This window comes from Malus sylvestris, chromosome 6 (genome assembly GCF_916048215.2).
Source record: "Malus sylvestris chromosome 6, drMalSylv7.2, whole genome shotgun sequence".
Classification (NCBI taxonomy): Eukaryota; Viridiplantae; Streptophyta; class Magnoliopsida; order Rosales; family Rosaceae; genus Malus; species Malus sylvestris.
The window spans coordinates 13,241,721-13,258,342 of record NC_062265.1 but is presented as its reverse complement, the minus strand read 5'-3'; positions in this window follow the sequence as shown (position 1 = coordinate 13,258,342).

Here is a 16,622-nt window from a genome sequence, read left to right as displayed (position 1 = left end):
AATCAAGCAAATCCCGAAGTATGCCAAGTTCTTAAAGAAGCTTTGTACAACAAGGAAACGTTTTCGGGAGAAAGAAGTGGTACATGTAAGTGAGAATGTCTCCGCCATGTTGCAACGTGATAGGAGCATATTTATGCGCCTTAGTTAGTTAGTTCTTATGCATTTATGTTGTGTTTTCTTAGTTAAATTAGTCTTTTAAGCTATTTTCATGTGTTTTCAGGTTTTAGAGACAAAGTGAGCAAAAGGAAGCAATTTGGAGCATTTTGGAGCAAAATTGGGCTAGAATGGAGTTCATGCATATGTAGCACAAGGGATGGACGAATTTGAAGGATTGATGAAGCTAGGAATGTGTTTTGAAGTTGAAGAATTGAAGATACAAAGTTTCCTAGTTGAAGTAGGAAAGGGCTTACACGAAGAATTCCTAAATGGAGAAGGATTCCTAATCAATGTAGGAGTCCTAAATGAAGATGGATTCCTAGAGACATGAAGTTTCCTACTCAAGCAAGGTTTCCTACATGAAGAAGAAGAATTAAAGCCAAAGAATCAGCTCAAGATAAGGAATCTATCCAAAACCTCATCATAACCTTATCTTAGCTTAACTTATCCAAACAAACCTTATCCTATCTTATCTTATCCTAATCCTAAATTATCCACATTCCAGCCACTTAGGAGGGTTTCTAACTAGATTAGGATGCTTAAAATGGGATTTCTAGAAGACCTAATCCTTTCCTACAAAGGTGCCACACCTTATCCCTTGTTTTTCTAGAAATCAGCCACAAAATAACCTTTCTAGAAGGCCTTATCCCTTCTCCTACAAAAGTGACGCCCCAAACCTTTCTAGGACTCCTAGAAACCTGATTATTCCTTTCCCCCTTGGTTTCTAAAAGCCTTAGCCTTTTCCTTCAAGGATTGTGTGTTATTATCCTATACAAATTAGGCTTTTAAATCCTTTTCCTTTGCTACATAGGGGCTGCGAATTTCAGCCTATAAATACCACCCTTTGCTGCACCATTTAGTCACCCTCCTCTACCATATTTTCACTACACCATTCACCCAAACATCCCTCATTGTGCCGTGAGTTTGCAAGGAAAAGAAGGAAGAACTCTTGGAGCCGTGCATGCCATTCAAGGAGCTTGGATTGTGGAGCGATTCTAGGTGTTTTCTATCTTTGTTAGAATGTTTAAATTTATTTATCTTTGTTTATTTGCGAACATGAGGAACTAATTTCTTTATAGTTAGAGGGGAATTCAAAGCCATGATCATATGTTTTATATGACTTGATTACCTCCAGTTATGATTTCATGAATCGTGAATGTGGTTTACTTATCTATTTGATTGATAACTTGTTCTTGTGTGTTAATTAAGGATGCATACTTAGTTCGCATGCATGAATTTGATGCTAGAGTATAAGGGAATTTCACCTAATCGTTATTAACTTATATTCATAAGTAGTAAAAGTCGCTAGTCACGATTGTGTTAAGTAAATCCTTGGCAAAAGTAACATGCGTATCCCATAGTTATGAATGCTTCGTCAATGCTTATGATTTCCATTGAACTTAATGATCTTTGATATGTGTCTCTATCATGCGTATTCCATAGTTAGGGTCCTTGATAAGAATAATTTGGTTGTAATGCGTATCCCATTCAATTCAATGAATCTAGGGAAATCTGAGAATTAATTGGTCAATCTAGTTAATTTGGGGCATTGTCATTCATGGTTTATTGAAAGAGTAATTGGAAATCAAGTCGTATGCATATGTTTCATGTGTGGAGAAGGAACCTTCTAACTAGCCTTTCACCATCTTAATTTTCATCAAAACGTTTTTGTCTAAGTTTGTTTTCAAAGTTTCTGTTTTCAAAGTTAAATTCGTCCAAAATCAATCCCCCTTTACTTAGTTGAGTCATAGTAGTTAGAAATCACTTTAGTTTGTGTTTTTAAGTGTCTTAGGTCAAGTTAAAACCAATTTTCGTCCAAGTTTGTGTCTAGTGTTCAAAACTGCCCAGATTGTGGTTTTAAGGCAGTTTTGAGTGTTTTTGGGCTGTTTTGAGTCTTTTGGTTTGTTTTGGTGTTTTAAAGTTTAGTTTTGCATTCTTTGAGTCTAGTTTAGTGTTTTAAACTTGTTTTTACGTATTTGAGTCAGTTTTCAAGTGATTTTGCAATCCCTCCTAATCCCCGGTTTAGAACGATCCCTACTTACATACTTTGCTACAATTGATAAAAAGAGGGTTAATTTGAGTGTCAACATAATTTTCACATCACAACGCAAACTACCCCCCAAATGCAAAGATCCGGGTAGTTTTACAATTCCTTGTGTCCTTGGTAACACTCGCTTTGATTCCGCTATGTTAGATTTAGGTGCATCTATAAATGTCATGCCATATTCAGTTTATGCATCTATGAATTTAGGCGAGTTGAAAAATGATGGCGTGATTATTCAATTGGCCGATCGATCTAATGCCTATCCAAAGGGAGTTTTGGAAGATGTTTTGGTGCAGGTAGACCACTTGATTTTCCCGGCAGATTTCTACTGATAGGAGCATATTTATGCGCCTTAGTTAGCTAGTTCTTATGCATCTTTGTTATGTTTTCTTCGTTAAAGGAGTCTTTTAAGCTACTTTCTTGTGTTTTCAGGTTTAGCGGACGTATTACATGAAATGATGCAATTTGGAGCTTTTGGAGCAAAAAGTGAGCTTGAATTGAAAAGGACATGCTTGGAACGCAAGGTTGGGATGGAATTGATGAGTGGATGATTTGAGGTTTCCTACTTGAAGTAGGAAAGCTAAGCCTAAAAGTTTCCATTTTGGGTCGATCTTTCCTAAATCGGAATTGGCAACCAAAGTTTCTAAAAGTTGGAAGTTTCTATTCTTGGAGGTTTCCATTTTCGAGAGTTTCTATTCTTGGCGTTGGGCTTTTAGATGACCTAAACCCAAATTTCCTTGTGGACCTTCAACCCATGCCGAACCCTAGGGCCTAATCATCTAAAATCTGCCATGTTAAACCCTAGTCCATTTCTCCTAAACCCAAGCCGCACCTAACCCTAGCCCATTGTTAAAAATCTGATTTCATTAGGGTTTCTAAGTGCCTATATATACCACCCTTACACCCTAGCCGCATACATCTTCCCCTCTCCACAAAATCAGAAAATCATCTCTCCTTCTCCCCACCTTTTGCCGCAGCCACCATCACCCAAAATCCATCCATTCCAGCCGCCACTAATCCATTCCAGCAACCTACCCCACTGTGCCGCACCACCATACACCTCCCTTACCCTTTGCCGAACCACCATATCATCCCAAATCCATCCCTAAACCGAAATCACATCCAAACAGCCCCTAAACCCTCACTGCCGCAGCAAGGAGAAGAAGAAAGAGGAGCTTTCTGTGCAGATTTCAAAGTGGACTTCTTTGGCATTTTAGGTGTAATCTTTCTTATGTCTTTGATGTTTCAATTCAATAAACTTTGTGTTGTGAGTATGAGGAACTAAACCCCCTTAGTTGGGGGGTGATTCGAAACCATGTACATGCTTGCAATTTGATTCGATTACATTCAGTTGTTATTTCATAAGTTATGGATTCAATTCGTTCATCTATTTGATTGATAACTTATTTGTGTATGTTGATTGAGAGTGCACGCTTAGTTTTCATGCATGAATATGATGCTAGATTATGAGGGAGTTTCACCTAATAGTTACAATCTTATAATCACAAGTAGTGAAGATCGCTTGAAAACGATCGCGTTGAATGAATTCTTAGCATAAGTTTCATGCAATTCATAGTAACAAATGCTTCGTCAATGCTTATGTTTTTCATAGAACGTAATGATTCTTGCTTGTATCTCTATTATGCAATTCATGTAGGGAACTTGTAGGGAATGTTTTGGGTTGTCGTATGCAATCATCCAACTTAATAACTTGTGGAAAAACTGAGGGTTAATTAGTGCAATTCACGGTTAACTTGGGGCGTTGAGTATTCGTAGTTTATCGGAAGAACAACTGAAAAATCGTTTTGTTTGCAAGTGTGACATGTGTGGAGAAGAACCTCCTAACTAGCCTTTTAACCATCTATTTCACCAAAATCGTTTTTACAATCTGTGTTAATTAAAGTTTCTGTTTTGTTTTCAATTTTCGTCCAAAACAATTCCCCCTTTATTTTGAAGTCTTAGATTAGTTAGAAAGTGTTTTGATTTGTGTTTCTAGGTGTTTTGATTCAAGTTTTCAACCAATTTCGTCCAGATTAGTGTAAGTGCTCAAAACTGCCCAGAAAGTGGTTTTTAGGCAGTTTTGAGTCTTCTAGTTGCTGTTTTGGTTTTTAGGTTTGTTTAAGTGTTTTAACTTTTAGTTTTGCATTCTTTGAGTCTAGTTTAGTGTTTTAAACTTTGTTTTTGAGTTTTAAGTCAGTTTTCCAAGTGTTTAGCAATCCCTCCTAATCCCCGGTCTAGAACGATCCCTACTTACATCTTTGCTACAATTTGACAAAAAGAGGGTTTAATTTGTGTGCTTATCTATTTCGCATCATCTACGTGCTCGATATGGAGGATACAGGCCACTCTCCACCACAACCACTGTTGCTTGGCCGACCTTTCATGAAAACGGCTCAAACCAAGATTGACGTGGCCAAAGGAGAAGTCACTATGGCATTTGGTGGTGACATGATTTGTTTTAAAGTTTCTGAATTTATTGAGACTCCTAATGTTGTTCGTTCTTGTTGTGCCATTAATGTAATTGCAAATATAGGGCAGGAATGTTCAACACTCATCAAGACGAAAGTACCTCGAACTACCATCGAGGAAGGAATTGGAGTGAACAACAAGGGGAGCACGGCCCCACCCCTAAAGTCACCAAATCTGGCCGAGTGCACTCCTTGTGCATCTGTCCAGAGTGCTACCATTTCTTTGCCGTACAAAGGTAAGCCACCTATTCCAATTTCGATTCCCATTTCAACTAATAGGTTGTTACCTTGTATGGTGCAGGTACCAAATCGAAGACAAGGTGGTGGGAGAGTTCGTGTTGATTTTGAGAAGCAAAACATGACAATAAGAAAGGATCATTTCCCATCCCATTCAAGGACCCAAAAGATGAAGTATTTCGTAGGTCAGATTGTGGAAACAACCCTCAATGCCATGGGGTTCCATAAACCTTCGATGAAGCATCGTCCGGCTGGAAGACGTTAAAGCAAGCGCTACTTGGGAGGCAACCCATGCATTCAACAAAGGAGGACATAGAAAGCACTCCAATTTCAGATTTGCGTTCCTAAACTCTTCTCTTTGTTGTTAATTTCGTTTCTGCTATGTTAGGTTGTTTAGATGTTGTTTTGTTTGTTTGTTTGTTATTTGTGTGAATCTATGCTTGAAACATTGAGGACAATGTTTGATTTAAGTGTGGGGGGGTAACCAAAGTGTTTTGATGCAAATTCGTAGGGTTTTGTCACCCATAATTTCAAATGTTGTTTCTTGCTGTTTTTAAGCCTTTTTAAGCTGTTTTGGTTTGTTTTAATGTGTTTTGATTCAAAAATCCGAAAATCCCATAAAAATTTGAAAATTTGTTTTAAAAAACCCAAAAAGAGTCGTTTTTAAGTTGTTTTTGTGTGTTTGTTTGTGTCTTAGGGTACCTTCCAACACAATGATGAGGATTCGGTTTTTAATTGCAAGACTATTGAAGAGAGTTATAAACATGGATGGAAGTTTGATTTACTCTTGGTTTATGCTTAGTTGTAGTTATAACTTATGAATTCACATGTAATCAAAAAGAAAAAAATCAGTTTTTGTGACATGCTTGAAGGAAGAAACTCAAACTAAAGCTACAACCCTAAGAGACTTGAGCCTAAACTTTATTTGGAGAGTTAAAATCTGTGCATTCTTGTTTTCTAAAGTCGTTGCATGATCTCATTATTCTTTGCTTGGTTACTACTTAGAAGGCGTTTCATCATTTAGTTCCAAATGCTAGAACTCATGCCAATTTCATTCAAAACATGTTATTGAATTGCATAACACATATTCAAGATAAAGTTGTTTAGTAGTTACCACCATAGCCAAAACGCCTTCATTCCATACATTTGTTTTTGTAGGTTTAAACCCGTTGAGCCTTGTTTAGCCTATATTGTTTGTTAACCCACATTATCCTTACCTAGCCTAGATTAGGACCATCCATACCCTTGTTCTTGAAGCATAGTAAGCATGACTTAAAATGAATTCCTTTTGATTGAGGGTGTGCAGAAAACAAGTGTGGGGGAAGGATTTTTGATAGGTGGATGTGCCAAAGTCTATTTTGAGGCACGAGAAAAAAAAAAAAAAAATTCGTAGAAAAAAGAAGAAAAAAAAGAAAAATGTTGAGAAAAGTGTGAAAAAGAGTTGAAAGAGCATGGAAATGAGCTCTAAGGTGTTGGTTGTTGAAGAAGGGGTCCAAAACATTGAATTTGACCCCAAGTGTTGCATGAATTTCCCCTTTGAGTTTAAAAGTTGATTTTTGCATTCAAAAGTGAATTCGAAGAGTCAATTTCATTGCTTTGCTTACTATTGTTTTAAGAACGTTTGTTTACCCTTCACCTTTCTTTGTTAGCCAATACCCCAAGCCCCGTTACAACCCTTAACTTCTATCTTGAGTGTTGTGTATTTCAATTTGTGGAGTTTGGGATTGGTATGAGCATATGGTGTCACTGGTTCTCGCGTCTAAGTAGGAGCATTCCTTTCATGAGATCATATACATGCTTATTAAATTCAGAGAAAGCTTTCCTTGTTATAACATATATGTGAGCATTCGTTTTCATATTACATCAATCTTCTCACATATAACTAGTATAGGGTGTGTAGTCAGAAAATCTGTGTAAAAATTGAGTGCATATCTAGTAAGGAATTGAGCAAATTCTCTAAGGCATGTTAGTACGTTCAAAATCATGTTTTAATTGGTTAAATGTGAACTAGTACGTGGTGACTATGATTAAGTGTGTGCTTAAGTGTAAAGATGACTAAAATATGTGGGAATGATGATTTTTAACATGTCATGTGTATTGGAAATCCCTGAGGTAAATGTTGGAAGGTTTAGGTTGTGTTTTGTTTGTTTTGTTCGTTTTGTTTTTCTTTAATTCTTTATTTTGCTCGAGGACTAGCAAAAGCTAAGTGTGGGGGAATTTGATAGGAGCATATTTATGCGCCTTAGTTAGCTAGTTCTTATGCATTTTAGTTATGTTTTCTTAGTTTAAAGTAGTCTTTTAAGTTAGTTTCATGTGTTTTCAGGTTTTAAGAGCATATTACATAAAATGATGCAATTTGGAGCATTTGAGAGCAAAATTGAGCTGGAATGGAGTGTATGCTTATGGAGCACAAGGAATGGACGAGTTTGAAGGTCAAAGGGGCTTAAGAAATGAAGAAATGAAAGTGAAGAACAAAGAAGTCGGAATTGGCAACCAAAGTTTCTAAAGTTGGAAGTTTCTATTCTTAGAGGTTTCCATTTTCGAGAGTTTCTATTCTTGGTTTTGGGCTTTCTAGAAGCCCTATCTACAAACCCTAACCCTAGCCCACTAATCAGCCGCACCTAGCCTTCTAGAACACCTATTTCCTTGCCTTGCAAGGCATTCTAGAAGGCCCATCTCTAACCCTAGCCGCACCTAAACCCTAGCCCATTGTCTAACCTGATTTCTTTAGGGTTTGTGGTGCCTATATATATGTGTTTTAAGCCTAAATTCGTCACCACCCCTTCACACCATTCAAACACACCTTGCCGCAACCCTAAACACCATTCTACATCACAAAACCCCATCCTACATCCATACACATCTCTGCCGCACCTTTTGGAGAAGAAGGAGAGCCTTGTCGTGCATTCCATTGATGAATGAGGGCCTTGTGCGCAAGCCATCTGCATCTTTGGGAGTTTTAAGAGTTTTTTCTTCTCTTGTTTCTGTTTTCATGTTTAATTTAACTTGCTTTTCAATTATGTTAAACATGTGGAACTAATTTCTTTTTAGTTAGAGGCGAATTTGAAGCCATGGACATATGTTGGTTATGATTTGATTTACTCCAGTTATGAATTCATGAACTTTAGATGTGGTTTACTTTTCTGTTTTGATTAAGAACTTGTTTATGTATGTGGGTTGAGGGTCGACACTTAATTTGCATGCCTAAACTTGATGCTAGGATATAAGGGAATTTCACCTAATCGTTATGAACTTATATTCATGAGTAGTAAAGATCGCTAGTCACGATTGTGTTTAAGTAAACCCTAGGTTGGATTAACATGCGTATTCCATAGTTAGGAATGCCTAGTCGATGTTTATGATTTCCGTTGAACTTAATGATCTTTGTTGAATGTCTCTATCATGCGTATTCCATAGTTAGGGGCTTTGATGAGGAATAATTTGGTTGTAATGCGTATCCCATTCAATCCAATGAATCTAGGGAAATCTGAAAGTTAATTTAAGCGAACCTAATTAACTTGAAGCATTGTCATTCATTGTTTGTTGAAGTCATAACTGGGAATCAAATTATATGCATATGTTCATGTGTGGATAAGGAACCCTCTAACTAGTTTCTCATCATTCTATTTCATCACAATCTGTTTTGCTTTACATTTGTTTTCAAAGTTAAGTTTTAAAGTTTTAAGTTCGTCAAAATCAATCCCCCATTTATTTTAAAGTGTTAGATTAGTTAGAAATCAATTTAGTTTGTGTTTTTAAGTGCTTTGAGTCAAGTTATAGTCCAATTTCGTCCAAATTAGTGTTAGGTACTCAAAACTGCCCAGAAAGTGGTTTTAAGGCAGTTTTGAGTCTTTTAGTTGCTGTTTTGAGTTTTTGGTTGATTTAAGTGTTTTAAACTCTAGTTTTGCATTAATTGAGTCTAGTTTAGTGTTCTACATTATGTTTTTATGTTCTTGAGTCAGTTTCACATTGATTAGCATCCCTAGTTAATCCCCGGTTTAGAACGATCCCTATTTGCTCATATACTACAATTGTCATCCATAGGGTTTAATTTGTGTGTCAAGTTAATTTTCACATCAGTTGGCCCAACCGTCTTCTCAAGAATCTGTTTTATCTCCCGATTCGACACCTCGGCTTGCCCACTTGTTTGAGGATGATAGGGTGTCGAAACCCTATGTGTAACATTATACTTCTTGAGCAGCGCCTCGATGGTGCGATTACAAAAATGTGAACCACCATCACTTATGAGGACTCGGGGCATTCCAAACCTAGCAAAAATGTTAGACTTCACAAAATCTGCCACAACTTTGGAATCGTTAGTACGGATGGCTTTTGCTTCCACCCATTTGGAAACATAATCCACCGCCAACAAGATATAGAGAAAACCATGCGATGAAGGAAAAGGACCCATAAAATCAATGCCCCACACATCAAATATTTCAACAGAAAGTATAGGGTTTTGTGGCATTTGATCCTTAGCACTAATATTACCCATTCGTTGACAACGATCACATGTAAGGCAAAACGTCCTAGCATCCCTAAAAATGGTTGGCCAATAAAACCCACATTCTAAGACTTTCAGGGCAGTGCGTTGGGTACCAAAATGTCCCCCACATGCATATGAATGACAGAATGTTAAAATAGATTGAAACTCAGATTCATTCACACAACGTCGTATAATCTGATCGGGACAAAATTTCCAAAGGTATGGATCATCCCAAACATAAAACCTAGCATCCTTTTTAAGCTTATCACGTTGATTCCTATTAAGTGTGCTAGGGATATGTTTAGACACCAAAAAGTTCACTAAATCTGCATACCAAGGCTCACTTACCTGGATCGACAGTAGTTGCTCATCGGGGAAGGTTTCAGAAATTGGCAATGCTTCCTCATGCACCATTCGACTTAGGTGGTCAGCCACCACGTTCTCCACGCCCTTCTTATCCCGAATCTCAATGTCAAACTCTTGTAGAAGCAACATCCATCGAATGAGGCGAGGCTTGGCCTCCTTTTTCGTGAGCAAATACTTGAGGGCTGCATGATCAGTAAAGATAATAACTTTAGTACCAAGTAAATATGATCGGAACTTATCTAATGCAAATACCACAGCAAGTAATTCTTTTTCAGTGGTTGAGTAATTTAATTGAGCATCATTTAATGTCCTAGATGCATAATAAATAACATGAGGTTGTTTGTTCTTTCGCTGCCCCAAAACAGCACCAATCGCATAGTCCGAAGCATCGCACATCAACTCGAATGGAAGGCTCCAATCTGGAGGTGTGATAATGGGAGCCGAAGTGAGAGCTTCCTTTAAATGCTTGAATGCCGTGGAACATGCCTCGTCAAACTCGAAAGCCACCTCTTTTCGAAGTAATCTGCATAGTGGCTGTGCAATCTTGGAGAAATCCTTTATGAAACGCCTATAAAAACCTGCGTGACCAAGAAACGAACGAACCTCTCTAACCGAAGTTGGAGAGGGTAAGTGACGAACAAGGTCTACCTTAGATTTATCCACTTCAATGCCTTTTTCAGAAATAATATGTCCTAGAACAATACCTTGCTTAACCATGAAGTGACATTTTTCCCAATTAAGCACAAGATTTGTTTCAACACAACGTTTCAAAATTAAGGTCAGATTATTCAAGCAATGATCAAATGAATGACCAAACACGCTAAAATCATCCATGAATATCTCAATAATCTTCTCCACATAATCAGAGAATATACTTACCATGCAACGTTGAAATGTCGCAGGGGCATTGCACAAACCAAATGGCATGCGCCTATATGCAAAAGTGCCAAATGGGCACGTGAAGGTTGTCTTTTCCTGGTCCTCCGGAGCTATCACAATTTGGTTATATCCAGAATATCCATCAAGAAAGCAATAAAATTGATAACCGGCTAACCTTTCTAACATTTGGTCCAGGAATGGCAAAGGAAAGTGATCCTTCCTTGTCATGGCATTTAACTTCCTGTAATCAATACAAACACGCCAACCGGTCACAACACGAGTGGGTACAAGCTCTTGTTCTTCATTCTTCACCACCGTGACTCCGGACTTCTTTGGAACAACCTGCACAGGTGACACCCAACGACTATCAGAAATGGGATATATAACACCACAATCAAGCAATTTTATAACCTCCTTTTTTACTACTTCCAACATAGGTGGATTAAGGCGACGTTGAGCCTCCCGAGATGGCTTGGCTCCCTCCTCCAAAAGGATGCGATGCATGCACGTGGTGGGACTAATGCCTTTGATATCTGCCAAGGTCCATCCAATGGCAGATTTGTGCTCCTTTAACACCCTTATCAACTTGTCTTCTTCTTGGGCCGTGAGGGAGCTAGATATGATGACGGGTAGTGTTTGATCTTCTCCCAAGAAAACATACTTCAAGTGACTAGGTAATGGCTTCAACTCAAGTGTAGGTGGCTGCACAATGGATGGAAGTAACTTGTTAGCCAAAACCGAATCTAAAATTGAGAGTGGAGACTTACCAGAATGTGATGGCAATGACTCGAGGGCCGCGACCATTTCAACCACTTCATCACAAGGGGGCACGGCAATAGGGTTAAAGTCCATGCCGTGGGTTACATGGATTCCCCCACACTTGTTTCTTGCTCCTATGCCGTGCACTAAGGCTATTTCAAGTGCATCGTCGTTCATTCGATCCAAGTGTACCTGTGCCAAAGAATCAACAATGTCAATAGCGAAACAAGAATGGTCCTCCATTGGATATTTAATGGTTTCAGAAAGATTAAAACGAATAATGTCTCCATCAAACTCCATGGTTAATGTTCCCATAAACACATCTATCTTTGTTCTCGCTGTTTTCATGAAGGGTCGGCCTAGCAAAATTGGCAATGATGGAGCATGGCTCGAATCCTCCATCTCTAAGACATAAAAATCTGCAGGAAATATAAGATGATTTACCTGCACTAAAACATCCTCAAGGACTCCCTTGGGATAAGCGTTAGAACGATCGGCCAATTGAATTATAACGCCATCTTGTTTTAACTCACCAAGGTTCATTGATGCATAAATGGAATATGGCATAACATTAATAGAAGCACCTAAATCTAACATGCACTGTTCAAATCTAGTGTTTCCAATTACGCATGGGATGGTAAAACTCCCTGGATCCTTAAACTTTGGTGGTAACTTTCGTTGCAAAACCGCGGATACATTTTCACTTACTTTCACAACTTTGTTTGAAATTCTTTTCCTAGTTGTGTATAACTCTTTTAAAAACTTTGCGTACCTGGGCACTTGCTTAATAGCATCCAGTAAAGGAATGTTTACTTGGACTTTTCGAAAGGTATCCAAAATGTCCTTTTCGCTTTCTTCCTTCTTCGATTGTGCAAATCTACGAGGGAAAGGAACATTGGGCAGATTAGTGTTCGAAATCACAACATGTGGGACATTCTTACCTGAGGTGGACGGATGGGATGTCTTAGGTGGCTGCGACATGGGTGATGCTACCCTTGCCGTGGGGTAGGATTGCTCCTCTTCTTCGATTTGCATCTTCTCATCTTCTTTGTTTCTCACTTCTTTTCCACTTCGTAGTGTGATAGCCTTTGCAGATTCGAAACCACCCTTGGGATTGACCACCGTAGTGCTTGGTAACTTACCATTTTCACGGAATTGTCCCAAAAATTCGGCCATTTGGCCCATTTGCTTCTTAAGCTCATTAACCTCCTTTGCTTGGGTCTGCATTCCCTGCGCCATGGTGGTTAGTAATTGATATGTTTTATCATCATTCATAGAAGTACCTGGGTTGGTTTGGGATGATTGTGCTGGCGGAGGTGGTTGTGGTGCCATTGGCCTTGGAAAGAAACCCGGGGGTTGTCGGAATCCACTTTGTTGGCCATATTGTGGTGCATCTCTCCATCTGATATTGGGGTGGTCACGCCATCCCTGATTGTATGTACTGGAGAAAGGATCACCCCTTGGTTGGTTTTGATTTCCATAACCCACAGCATTGGCAGATTCCCACCCTCCATTCTCAATTAATTGAGGGCATTGATCAGATTGGTGTCCTTGAATGGAGCATACACCACACATTGTAGCTCCTTGCATTTTGGGGCCTTCAACCAACTGCGATAACATAGACGTAAGGTTAGCCATTTGGGATTGTAACTCAGAAATAGAACTTACCTCATTTACATGATGTGGACGTGGGGTGTCTCGTTGCCCAACGCCTTCATATTGTTGTGCGTTGTGTGCTCGGTTCGCAATGAGAGTCTTGGCAGCCACCGGAGTCATGTCCACCAATGCACCACCCGCCGAGGCATCTAGCATTTGGCGTTCCATGGGAAGGAGTCCTTCGTAGAAGTATTGAAGGAGCAACTCCTCCTTCATTTGATGCTGTGGACAAGAAGCAACAAGAGTTTTAAAACGTTCATAATATGTTGGAAATGACTCACCTTGGCTTTGTTGGATGCCACTAATGCGTTTCCTCAAAAGAATGACTCTTGAGGTTGGAAAGAATTTTTCCAAAAACGCTCGTTTCATACTCTCCCAAGAGGTAACCGTCCCCGGGGCCAATTCATACAACCAATCTTTAACTTTATCCATTAGAGAGAATGGAAAAGCTTTCATCTTCAAAATGTTGCCATCAACATTTACCGGCGTCATGCTTGAACAAACAACTTCAAACTCCTTCAAGTGTTTGTTTGGGTCTTCCATGGACAGCCCATGGTACTTTGGAACATGATGTAACAAGCTCGACTTCAATTCGAACTCTTCGGTCTTCCCTTGGGCTGCCGCGGGGTATTGGATACAAAGAGGGGCTGCATTATCCAAACCCGAGGCAGAAAGCTCCTTAATGGTTCGGTTGTCCGCCGCCATCTCTTGGTTCTCCTCTACAACTCTAGCCGTGGGCTCTTCTTCCTCTTCAAATTCGTTTTCTTCGCAATGAGGTTCCGGGCTAGGTGGATTGGATGCTGGTTGCCTTATTGTTCTTCTCAAAGTTCGCTCAAAATCGTCGTCGAACTCCAAAATGTTTGCTTGGACAGATTTGGAACTTCGAGTCATACACTCATACCTAAAACAAGAAAACAAGAAACCAAGTCAGAAACTGAATTTAAAACAAACAAAAATAACACAAAAATAAATAACGAGGGATTAGCAACTTTGCTAATCCCCGGCAACGGCGCCAAAATTTGGTGTGAAAATTAACTTGACACACAAATTAAACCCTATTTGTGACAATTGTAGTAATGATGTAAGTAGGGATCGTTCTAACCGGGGATTAACTAGGGGTGCTAATCTAATACAAATCAACTTAGAAACACAAAAACTAAATTTAAAGACTCTAATTAGACTACTAAGATTCAAAACAGATTTGAAACACTCAAATCTGCCCAAACTGACTAAAACAAGTTAATTGACTCAAACAGCAACTAAGACAAGATTTGGACGAATTTTGGTTTCCTAATGATCTAAAATACTGATGTGATATTAACTAGCACTCAAATTAAACCCTCTTTTTATCAATTGTAGCAATGTATGTAAGTAGGGATCGTTCTAGACCGGGGATTAGGAGGGATTGCAAAATCACTTGGAATTGACTCAAAAACGTAAAAACAAGTTTAAAACACTAAAATAAACTCAATGAATATAAAACTAAACTTTAAAACATCAAAACAAACCAAAAGACTCAAAACAGCACCAAAACACTCAAAACTGCCTTAAAACCACTTTCTGGGCAGTTTTGAACTCTAAACAAGATTTTGACGAAAATAGGTTTTAACTTGACTCAAAACACTTAAAAATACAAACTAACACACTCTCTAACTAATTTGACACTTGAAAACAAAGGGGGATTTGGTTTTTACGAAATTGAAAACAAAACATAAACTTGTAAATCAAAACAGATTTTAAAACGAATTTGATTGAATTGAATGGATAGAAAGCTAGCTAAGGGGTTCATCTCCACACATGTTATACTTGCATTCAAAACGATTTCCAATTGCTTTTCAATAACCCATGAATTCTCAACGCCCCAAGTTAATTAGGTCCGCTTAAATTAACCTTCAGATTTTCCTAACGTTATTGAATTGGATGATTGCATACGACAACCCAAAGCATTCCCCACAAGTCCCCTACATGATTGCATAATAGAGATACAAGCAAGAATCATTAAGTTCTATGAAAACCATAAGCATTGACGAGGCACTCGTAACTATGAATTGCATGAAACTTATGCCAAGAATTTACTTAACACGATTGTGATCAACAACCTTTACTACTTGTGAATATAAGTTCATAACGATTAGGTGAAATTCCCTTATATCCTAGCATCAAATTCATGCATGCAAACTAAGTGTCGACCCTCAATCAACATACAAGAATAAGTTTTAATTCACATAGATAAGCAAATTGAAATCACAACTTATGAAACGCAATTAGAAGTAATCAAATCATATAGCAAGCATAAACATGGTTTCGAATCCCCCCTAGCCAAGGGGGGTTTAGTTCCTCATACTCGCAAAGCAAAGATACATAAATTTAGAAATTAAAACCCAAAGAAAGAAAACACCTAGAAGGCTCCAACTTGGCAGCAAGATCATCAATGATTTCCCTTTCCTCCTTGCTGCGGCAGAGAAGTTTAGAACAGGTTTTGGGTAGTATTTAGGGTGTAGAATGGATGGGGAAGGGTAGGGAAAGGTTTAGGGTTGATGGGGGTACGGCTAGGGATGATTTTTGGGCAGAATTTTGGGATTTTGGTGATGGGAAGGTGCGGCAGAATGCAAGGGCAGATTTCTGGCGTGAATGATTGTGTATGAGAGGTGGTGATCTGATCTAGGGGTTATAATGAGTATATATAGGCATCCAAAACCCTAGGGTAATCAGATTAGGGTTTCTAGAAGCCCAAATCCACCAGAAATTAGGTTAAAACAATCAGATTTTTAGTGGGAATAAGGCCTAAGGTGCGGCTAGGGTTAGGGTCCACAAGGAATTAGGGTTTAGGTCATCTTAAAGCCCAAAACCAAGAATAGAAACTCTCGAAAATGGAAACCTCCAAGAATAGAAACTTCCAACTTTAGAAACTTTGGTTTCCAAATCTGAATTCTTTGTTCTTCACTTTCATTTCTTCATTTCTTAAGCTCCTTTGACCTTTAAACTCGTCCATTCCTTGTGCTCCATTAGCATACACTCCATTCTAGCTCAATTTTGCTCTAAAATGCTCCATTTTACACTTCTTTGCATACTTCGTCTCTAAACCTGAAATTGCACGAAAATGACTTTAAACACTAAAATAACTAAAGAAAAACAACATAAATGCTTAAGAACAAGCCAACTAAGTCGCATAAATATGCTCCTATCAAATTCCCCCACACTTAGCTTTTGCTAGTCCTCGAGCAAAACAAAGAAACCAAACAAAACAAAAACACAATCTAAACCTTCCAACAGTTGCCTCAGGGATTTCCAATGCACATGACATGTTAAAAATCATCACTCCCACAGATTTTAGTCATCTTCACACTTAAGCACATACTTAATCATAGTCACCACGTACTAGTTCACATTTAACCAATTAAAACAATGCTTTGAATGTAGTAACATGCCTTAGAGAATTCCCTCAATTCCTTACAAGATATACACTCTATTTTCACTCAGATTTTCTAACTCCACACCCTACACTAGTCATATGTGAGAAGATTGATGTAGATATGAAAACGAATGCTCACATATATGTTTCACAAAGAAC